This window comes from Phocoena sinus, chromosome 10, assembly GCF_008692025.1.
Source record: "Phocoena sinus isolate mPhoSin1 chromosome 10, mPhoSin1.pri, whole genome shotgun sequence".
In the NCBI taxonomy this organism is placed as follows: Eukaryota; Metazoa; Chordata; class Mammalia; order Artiodactyla; family Phocoenidae; genus Phocoena; species Phocoena sinus.
Window position 1 is genome coordinate 70185391 of NC_045772.1, and position 10904 is coordinate 70196294.

The 10904-nt window shown below is 43.1% G+C and overlaps 1 pseudogene; it reads left to right on the forward strand.

Moving 5' to 3' along the window:
• Positions 1 to 9699: 9699 nt before the first annotated feature.
• Positions 9700 to 10130, forward strand: LOC116761022 (annotated as a pseudogene).
• The last annotated feature ends 774 nt before the right edge of the window (positions 10131 to 10904 follow it).

Genomic DNA, 10904 nt, shown 5'->3' on the forward strand with positions numbered 1-10904 from the left:
GCATGTGAGATCTTCCTAGACCGGGGCACGAACCCGTGTCCCCTGCATCGGCAGGCAGACTCTCAACCACTGCACCACCAGGGAAGCCTGGCATGTAACTTTCATACAATGCGACGATGATGGTGCTTTATGTTTGTGCTCTTCCTCCCCAAACATATAACCTCAGTCAAAGTATAAGAAAAACACTGACAAGCCTCAGTTGAGGGACAGTCTACAAAATACCTGACCAGTATGCCTGAAAACTGTCAAGGTCATCAAAAACAAGGGAAGTGTATGAAACCATCACAACTGAGATGAGCCCTAGGAGACAGGATGACTAAATTTCATATGGTATCTTGGCTAGGATCCTGGAATAGAAAAAGGACATTGGATAAAAACTAAGGAAATCTGAATAAACTATAGATCATAGTTCACAATAAGGTGTCAATATTGATTTTTTATTTATAACAGAGAAACTATACAGTATGTTAACAATAAGGGAAACTGTTTAGTGTAAGGAAATTCTGTACTGGCTTCACAATTTTTTCTGTCTAAAGTATTCTAAAATTTAAAAAAAAGCTTTTTTAAATAAAGGAAAAGGGGACTTCCCTGGTGGTCCAGTGATAAAAAAATCTGCCTTCCAATGCAGGGGATGCAGGTTAGATCCCTGATCAGGGAACTAAGATCCCACATGCCGTGGAGCAACTAAGCCCACGCACCACAACTACTGAGCTCACGTTCCTCAACGAGAGAGGCTGCGTGCCACAAACTACAGAGCCCACGCGCCCTGGAGCCCAAACACCACAATTAGAAGTCCACACCGCAATGAAGATCCGTCGCAGCCCCCCAAAATTAATTAATTAATTTAATCAAAGAAAATACCTCTTTTGCTCCTTGAGCTAGCCTGAGATAAGGTCTGAGCCTGCAACTAAACCATCCCTGGCTAGATTAGGTCAAATCCTGGCTCCAGCACTAACTGACTATAAGATCTTGAACAAGTTACTTCAAATCACCAAGGTTCTTCACTCCTCTATAAAACAAACAGAGTACGTTTAAAGTTTGCTGGAAGAATTAAATAGCTAAATGTGTGGACGGAGCAAGTACTTATTAAAAATAACATTATTTTTGCCATCATCATCATTATTGTTACTATAATTATTTAAAGTTATATTAACTAAAGCATGGCAGATACTCAACAAATATTGTCTCGTTTATCCATTCCCACTGTGTATCGGTTCCTTATAACACATACACATACTACCTAGCATATCAATACATTTTAAATGTCTGTACAAACTCTCTTAACACAAGCCAAGTATATACCACTGACCACACAAAATTTCACTGTAAACTAGAGTGATTCATCTACTGAAGGAATCTTCTGTGGAGAGGTTGCACTATATCTGCTAGGCGTTGACCAGGGCCTGCAGGCTGACAGTGGGTCATGGGCTGGCCTTTGTCTCTTTAATCTTTTTCTCACTCTAGATTCAGCTGGCCTCAGCCTTGTCCACTCATAAAGTATGCCAGTGTTTCCACAGGGTCGGGCCCTCTAGTCCACCACAGAATACAGAGAATTTTTAAAGGGTAAAAAGGGTAAATCGGCTATCAAGCCTGCAAATGGAACTTAAATAATAATATAACGTCTTATGGTGATTTTTTAAAAGCCAACTTTCTAACACAGGTCATTAATGCGGCCTTTGTATTATTTAGGATAGTAGAAGCATAGAAAAGGAGGAAAGTAATATTTCAAAGCCTTTTTTTACTATTTTCATAAGGAAGCATATTTTCTTTCAAGGACAAAACAATATACTTAACTCATTTTTGATAATATATATTAATCATATCATACAAAATATACAACGAACAGAAGAGAAAATTTTCTCCAAGTTTGAAAGGTACCTGTTCCTCCATCTTAATTCTGATGTTTAAAATGTTCATCATTTCTGGGCTTCCCTGATGGCGCAGTGGTTGAGAGTCTGCCTGCCGCAGGGGACACGGGTTCGCGCCCCGGTCCAGGAAGATCCCACATGCCACGGAGCGGCTGGGCCCGTGAGCCATGGCCACTGAGCCTGCGCGTCCGGAGCCTGTGCTCTGCAGCGGGAGAGGCTGCAGCAGTGAGAGGTCCGCGTACAGCAAAAACATAAATAAATAAATAAATAAAATAAAAATAAAATGTTCATCATTTCTTTGTTTTCTTTTATATCAACAGACTGTTTTTTAGACTTTGCCCCAGCCATGGCCCTATCAATTCAAAAATAATTCAGTTTCACTAAATGCACAAACATTTGGAGGATGTGGAATATGCACTTGGCACAGTGCTAAACCTTATGAGGACACAAAGGAGAAATGACACAATCCCTATCTTCAGGTGGCTTATTATACAGCAGAGGAAATGAAACATGACGATAATTATATGTGCTTGGCTAGAATATGATGAAGGCTATAAAGGATGCTTATTCAAATCACCATCAGAAGCAATCAAGGAGAGGGGAGCTATTTCCAACCAGAGGGATCAAGAAACTTATGAATAAGCATTGTCCCTGAAAAACAAGGAGTATTTTGACTCCTGAAGAAGAGGCAGTAGGGTCCAAAAAGGAACCCCAAAAGTATGATATTCATGGAGCCCGTAAAGTGGAGTTCATAATACAGTTTACTTTTAACTAAGTAGTTAAATTCCATACCAACAGCAGTTTGTTGCTTATTAAAGACAATATCCCAATTTTGTTGAGTTCAGCAGACATGATTTTCCTTTATCTGTCATTGTAACTGGGTGATGCTCAGTATTCAACTTTGCCCTAATTCCTGGAGAAACTTCCTTTCTGGGTCTCTCTAGCCTTCTATAGAAGAGACATGACATCACTGTGTTTGTCCCTGTTATTTCATTTCCCAGGTTCAGGTTTTGTTTGTGTGAATAACTCAACATGACTCAGAAATCTGACTTTTAAAGTATCAGTACTATTGTGAAGCAAGCAGCACATGCTCCCCAGAGCTACCTAATTTAACGTGACTCTTATAAACTGAAAAATATAAAAAGACACATCTTCATAAACACAGAACTCATGAAAACTTGTCCTGTCTTTCTGGCCATCAAGTGTCCTAACAGATTCCAGTTCATATATAGGTCTAACGTTTTAGAGTTGTAGAATGTTTCAATCAACAATATATGACCTTAGGAAAACTTGCTTAAATCTCCCTGAACTTCAGTTTTTTCACGGGTCAAACAGAAGTCTGAGATGTCAACCTGGAATCAGAACGTTAATGGATCAGAGCTCTAGAATCTGCTGGGAAATATGCTTGGGAGTATTTTAAACCCTGATCATTCTAAGAAATGTGTCCTGAGACCTTAGTTAATTCTAAATTTCCCAAAACCACTTAGTGAGACGTGGATGGTGAAACAGTACATCTAGGAGCTAAGTGACTCTCTGTGAGGCTTGCTGTGTTCCTTAGGGTGGCCTTGGAAGGGACTGTCACAGCTGAGAATGCCTGTGGTCTGCCCGGAGTGTGTTCTAAGGACTGTGGTCATGCCCATCTTGTCTGACTAGCTCCTCAGAATAGAAATTATCTTCCCAAGGCAGTGACCAAATTCTAACCTGGGATCACTAGAAAAATCCAATTGTATTAGTATAATTGTATTTCAGGGCGGTGGATCACAGGGGCCATGATACACCCAAATATTTGATGGATAATTCAATTGCATATCTTTATAATTACATTCAAAGCACACAGCACAGGAGGGGAGCGAAGGGGTCAGACTGAGTCCGGCAGGAACTTAAGCCTCCTCTGTCTGAGTTGAGAAAGGCTTCCTGGAGAAGGCAGGAGTCACTTGAATAACCACTGGGACTCCATCTGCACCTAGTGTGCTGGGTTAAACCCAAACTGGCCAGGACTTGCAACCAGAGAGACTCAAGTGGGCTGGAACACAGGAATTTCAAGCACTGAGGGCTTGACATATGTCCCGTCACCTAGAATTACTTGCACATGTCTTGTTCCTCTACTGAGCGCAAGCTGCCTGAAGGCAAGAACCTTGACATTATCGAAAGCTTCATGGGCCCCTGGACAGTGCCCGGTACCTGGCACTTGGCAAGGGGTAGGTGTCAAATAATTGAAGGAATTCATATTATAGCCCCAGAGCTGGAATGGTTTGAAATCAGAGAGGTGCTATTCTTTGATCCTGCTAGGATGGCTAGACTCTCTTCCCAGCCGTGACCCTGGGGAAAGAGAAGATGGGTAAGGAAAAGACTAGAATTGAAGCTTTCCTCGTTCCTCCCAGGTAGAAATGTGCCTAAACAGAAAGCAGAAAGGTGAGCAGACGTGCTGGGCTCTTCAAATATTGTACACAGAGTGTGCTTTTTCCCCTACCCCACCCCCATTGCATCCCTCCTCACCTCTCCTTCGTGTCAGGAAAATCTGGAGTACAGAGTTAAATAATGATGCTCAGTTGAGTTCCATTCACATTCACTGAGTATGTGGTAGATTTGGTACTATTGTTCAAAACGTTTGCTATGCTTCCCTGTGAGAAAATTCTATTTCCCTTCCTCAGTGAAGCAGAGTTGGCTGCCTAACTGGCTTTAACAATGGAAAGCAAGTGGAGGTAACTCTCTCCTCTGAGCAGAAACTTTAAGAGCGAGTCTGTGATTCGACATCATCTGTTTTCCCTCTGCCATGAGATCCGCCACATTCCAGATAAAAAGTGCTCATCGGTCTGAGTTCCAGATTAAATAAGATGTGGAACAGAGTCCAAGCTGACCAACACTGGACATGTGGTGTGAAAAAGAAAAACTCTTTTCCTTACAAGCCACCAAAATTTGAGGGTGGTTTGTTTTTGCACCATAACAGCCTATATGCTATTGATACAAGTACACTTTCCAAGTGTAAGGAACTGTACCAGGTGCTAGAATACAAAAGTAAATGGCATGGACCATCATCTTTAAGAGACATCTAATCTGTGATAGAGACAGAAACATACTCAGCAAAGTATTACATGAATCAGATTTGTGAGGAAAATCTCATAGACTCTTTCCTGATAAACTACCTCGAGGAAAAGCAGTCCAGAGGCATGTATGCAGCTGATCAGGTAATATGGTCACTGTGTCCAAAGAGTGGCATTTGGAGATCACAGCATCCAGGGGATTCTAGGGGGTGTTTATTATTCACAGAAATTAAGATGTCAGTATGTCCCAGTTTGGGTTTATATTATTTTTCCTAGTTGCATTATGATTAGCACTTTCTTTTACTCCATCAAAGCATCTCAGTTTAGATAATGAATTATATAATCACCCCAACATTAATATGACTAAAGCTTATTGGTTGTTAATGGTCTGAGGCTGGCATCCTGGACGGGCCATGCTTCTCAGACAGGCTGACTGCACCAGTCGAGTGTACCAGATGGGCCATGCCGACTGACAGGATAAAATTTCAGATCACCTGCCACACCTACAGATCCCTGCTGAGAAAGAAGCCCAGGGGTGTCTTTCAGAAAAATACTCTTACGCTTTTGCACTGAGATCCTAATTGGCCCTGATACTTCCGCCACAACTGATTAAACCTGAGAATATGTGCCAGAGTTGACTGTGGACAGTCTGGAAGAAGGGCGGTGACACATTTTAAAACTGATTTGTTGGGCTTCCCTGGTGGCGCAGTGGTTGAGAGTCCGCTTGCCGATGCAGGGGACACAGGTTCGTGCCCCGGTCTGGGAAGATCCCACATGCGGCGGAGCAGCTGGGCCCGTGAGCCATGGCTGCTGAGCCTGCACGTCCGGAGCCTGTGCTCTGCAACGGGAGAGGCCACAACAGTGAGAGGCCCGCGTACCGCAAAAAACAAAACAAAACAAAACAGAAACTGATTTGTTCATCCATTCAAGAAATATTTACTGAGCACCTATTCCGTGGCAGGCCATCTATACTGAATAGTGACAAACTACCCCAGCCGTATGCTGTCTTGGGAAATATGACAGCGAGATACATTGTGCGGGCGGGAGGACCGGGGGAAGGAAGCAGTACCAGTGGGCTCCCATTCTAGGGAGGTAACAAGAGGGCACTCAGGCTGCTGCTAAATCAGAACCTGGTGGGCTGTGGTTCTAAAGCTTCTTACCCTAGACGGAGCACCCCGGTCATGGGAGTGCTGGGACCCTCTGGAGCTAGCTTTGTGGCTGCTGAGATGGGTTAACCTACCTCCTGATTCCCACCTGCATCCCAAAAACCAACCCTCATCTAGGGTTGCCAAATTTGGCAAATAAAACCTCAGGGTGCCAGTTATATTTGAATTTCAGATAAACAAGGAATACTTTTTAAATCTAAGTACATCCATACAATATCTGGGACATATTTATACTAAAAGATTATTTGTTGTTTATATGAAATTCTAATTAACTGGGTGTCCTAGATTTTGTCTGGCAATCTTAACCCTAACTGCCACATCTTCATTGATGTGGCAATTAAACTTGGAGCCTTGATTTGCTTTGCTACTGCTACTGCTTTCCCTTTTGGAAGGTCTGCAACTGTAGCTATTAGACCTAAAAGATAAGTAACCCTTATATTCTGCCCCTTGGTTTGATTCTTGGCTTATCAGAAATTCAGATTGAGTCCACATTGGACTCCATTTGCAGAATCTGGGACCTCTCTTCCCTCTTAATCTCTCTGACACTCGGTTTGGTCAACAGGAACATGGGAATAATTTGAAGGATGTAAGGTCACTTACTCAATCAACAAACATTTACCAAACATTTTCTATATGCCAGGTACCCCGTTCAGTGATCGAGACATACATAGGCCTTTCCCTCCAGGAACTCACCAGCCAGTGACAGATACGAGAGTGAAAAAACAGATGACATGTATTGGGACAAGAGCATTGATTGGCATACAGAAAATTGGCAGCCCGGTACCTGGCTCAGTTGCTCCATAAATGCTGACTAGTCTCTAGTGACAGAGCTCTGAGCTCTCTTTCCTCCCACCCTATCTTAGCACTCCTCCAAGAGTTGAAGGCCTGCTCTGGCTTTCAGCCCTGGAGTGAGGTCCCCCCTGGCAAGGGTCCCTGACATCTTGGTCTGCCTTTCTAACCTCCACCTTTGATGCTCTGTGTACCTCTCCTGCCAGGGCCTCCTGCTGCCTCCCTCTAGGCCTCCCTGATTCTGACCTCCCACTCTGATGACAGGCCTTGACCCAGTGGTTCCATTAATCTGACTTCCAGGCATCAGGCATCCACAGGAGAGCTTGTCCAAGTGAGAATGATTCCCACTGTACCCTTTCACTTGGGCAAAAAATATGCCTGTGTCATAAAGCAATTCCCTTTTTTAACACGACCTTGTGAATGTGGGCAATCACAGTGTGATGAGCCTAGTGGTGACGTTAAGGATGTGTAAGAGTATCAGAGATGGAAATAAAATGCTATCCAGGTTTTCCAACCAGGAAGTGGGTCTATTCATGTAGCTACGTCTTTAATGCCACTTCAACTTTCTAGTTTCTGAGTTAGCTCAAGCAATGTCAAACCTGCGACCCAGCACCGGCAGCTTGAGAGTGGGAGTGTCAGTGCAGATCTATTTCTGTGGCAAGTTCAGTACAGGCTGAATTTAAAGTATGAAAAACAAAAGTGAGGCTCATGATTATGCCACCGAAAGGGGGGGAGGGGATAAAAACACAAGACTTCTACAGAAGCACCATCACCCTCCTCCCAACTGCAACTTATTACAAGTGTTTCTCTATTCCAGCTCCTAACGTCATGTGCCAAGCTGAAAGAGGCAACTCATTGTGAGGTTTTACTGTGCCTGCTTTTAGTAGCCAGCTCTGGTCCTGCCAACCCTTCTATCCTCTCGCCAAATAGAAAGTTGCAACACAGAGGAAATTGTCTTTTGCTGAGTGGAGGAATGGCAAAGTCCCCACAAACTAGGTCTTACTGTCTCCTTGGGGTCCAATGCAAGAGAGAGGGGGAACTGCTGCTGTGTTTCAGGCTCACACAGATTCTCCAACATCCCAGGCAGGGGAGGGAGGGGGGATGAACTGGGGGCAGTTATGTAGGGTTTTTTTGTTTTTTTTTTTTAACCTAAATGCTCAGAAGTACCTCCACCAATAACTGGAGTCTAACTAACATCAGTGAGTAAGATTGAAATGACCCAAGTATAAAATTAGCGTTTCTCATGTTAAGCACTCTTGTTTTGTGACAGTTGTTTCCTGATAGGATGCTAATATAGCCTCTCGCATGCCCCTATAGGAATAAAACTAGTGGAGAGGCTGCTATACAGGAGAGCTGTTGACCTGGCCTGCTCTCTCCAGGCGTTTTCACCCATCCATGTTGGCTGGGTCTCCATAGTGATCTGACAGCATGACCACCTTACTTAACGCCAAAACTGGTTTCGAAGGGCAAGAAGAAAACTGGGCATTTCTACTTATAATGAACAAGGAGTTTATGATAAAACATTCTTGTGAACTCAGGGTGGGGGGAGGGGAGGGAGACGTCGGAACTAGCCCCCTTTTGTTCCCTGAGGTCTAGCCTTGGCCTTGCAGCATCTTTTGTCGGGATCTCATGAGTCTTCATTGTTTGAGTAGTGATTTGTGGTGCACGGTTGCTGACTAATTTTCCTTTCTCTTTAAATTCCTGTGTCTGCTTTTTAGGCATTTTTATCTTTCCATTTCTTCTTCATGAAAGGGACTTCAAATAGAGATGGAAAAAGGAATCTCCTACAGATGAACTCTTACAAATTGTCAGCTTTTGCAACACAACTCTTATTTGCAACGTAAATTCCTTCATCACTAGATTGGAAGAGATGTGTAAACTCCTCCAACCAGTATATCATTGACTCGGGTTGCCTCCCATTTTTTAGCATAACTTTTCAGTCAGATAAGGACTGGAAATTTCCAGAACTGAAAATATATTTTCAAATTGGCATACAACGATATATCTGTAGGGCATGTAATTTTAATTCATTCATTAACCCAACCAATAAAAATGTTTACTGTGTACAATGTGCCAGACCAAAAACTAGGTATCGTAAATTTAACAGTGAACAAGATAAGTACAATCCTTGCCTTCTAGGAGTCAGAATTCATTCCTCCATTCATTCTTTATTTCACAAGGATTCACTGAGTCTCACAAACCTACTGGACATAATGCCAGGCCTGAAGATATAAAATAATTGCCTGGTCCTCCTAGTATCTCTGTATTCTTAATTTTTTCCTCAGTTCTAATGGCTTATTTTATACAAACTTTCAGCTCTGCAACTGAAAAACAACTATGATTGCAATTACCAGTAGTCCAAGACAGTACCTTTCAAAAATTCCAAACTACTAATTTTCAGCAATTTTTTTCAACTAATTAAATCCGAATCAGGTTTGTTCCATTTGAGACTTCATTAAAACTGAAGTGTTTGCTGTTTGAATGCTGCTTTGTTAAGTAAACACAGCCAGAAGGAATAAGCATTGTTAGGGCTTCATTTTCCACAAGGTTCTGCTTCCCTGCTCTCCTCATTCTAAGTCTTAGAATTTGCCTATTAAATATACATTTGTATATCCATCCTAATGTGTTTCTTAAATTGTTTTTATTATGACAATGAAAAGAATTAGTTCTAAATGCATAAAATCAGCTTCTAATTCTTACCAAAGAAGACGTAACAGGAGTCTGAATATTCTCCCACGTGAAACTTTCTATCATGTGCTCCCAGCTGCTCCTGGCGGCTTTCCCCCTAAGTGGGTTTTGCTTGGTGCACCCCGGAGGCTGGGCCTGTGGGACACGATGGAGTTCCTGCGAGTCCTGAATGCAGGCTGCAGCGGATCAGCAGCCACGTCGGCCTCCGCGGCAATCTATGAATTTTCCTCAGGGCAAACGACCTGAGGATTGGTACATTAGTGGGGAAGACAAACATGGAAACAAACACTCTGAAGGCAGCAAGCAGTTTTTTGGTCATCACTGATGAGTCATACACACTACTGAAATGAATGGCAGAAACACATCACGGGATGTGGATGGAAGCATGGTGCCCCCGGAATGGCATCCTTGGCTTCACTGTGCAATCAATGATGCTCCAACAACAAGAACACGACTGCTGGTAAGTTCATTTGGACAAACCATGAATTCATCGAAGCGGCACTCCAGAACAATATGTAGTTTATTCCACCAGAAAGAAGATTCAGGAGTGCACCCCACCTTCAACACCTTACAAGTAAAGACAATGAAAAACAGTTTAAACACATAAAATATAGGACTTTTCGTGTAACTGCCCTTTTACTGCTTACTATTAACTTGATTAAAATTGTTTGACTGGGCTTCCCTGGTGACGCAGTGGTTGAGAGTCCGCCTGCCGATGCAGGGGACATGGGTTCGTGCCCCGGTCCGGGAAGATCCCACATGCCGCGGAGCGGCTGGGCCCGTGAGCCACGGCCACTGAGCCTGCGCGTCCGGAGCCTGTTGCTCCGCAACGGGAGAGGCCACAACAGTGAGAGGCCCGCGCACCACCAAAAAAACAAAACAAAACAAAACAAAATTGTTCAACTAAGGGAAAAAAGTGTCAAATTAGAGAGTCAAATCAAAAAGTGGAACTAAAGTACAAGGAAAGAGATGCAACGTTGACAGGAAGTTACTAAAATAACAGGCCAAATAAATTAAAAATTTGATTCTTAAAACATTGGGAAAGCAATTATACCCCAATAAAGATGTTAAAAAAAAAAAAAAACATTGGGCATCAGGTAACACATGACAGTGATCTGTGAGAAACGTGCCCTATGATTGCCCCAACTTCCTGCCTTGAGAGCTTTTCCAGGCTACAGCACGGGGATGGGGAAAGAAACCAGGCTGAGTCCCGGAGCTTCCCTGAGTTGAAGAGACAGAGCTGAATGTTCATGGAGGGCCAAGCAGCTAGAACTCACAGGGGAAATGATGGTAGAGGAGAGAGTTCTGATTTAGGCAGAGAAGAAAGCAGCTTTTAGTTTGCTTAAGACCTA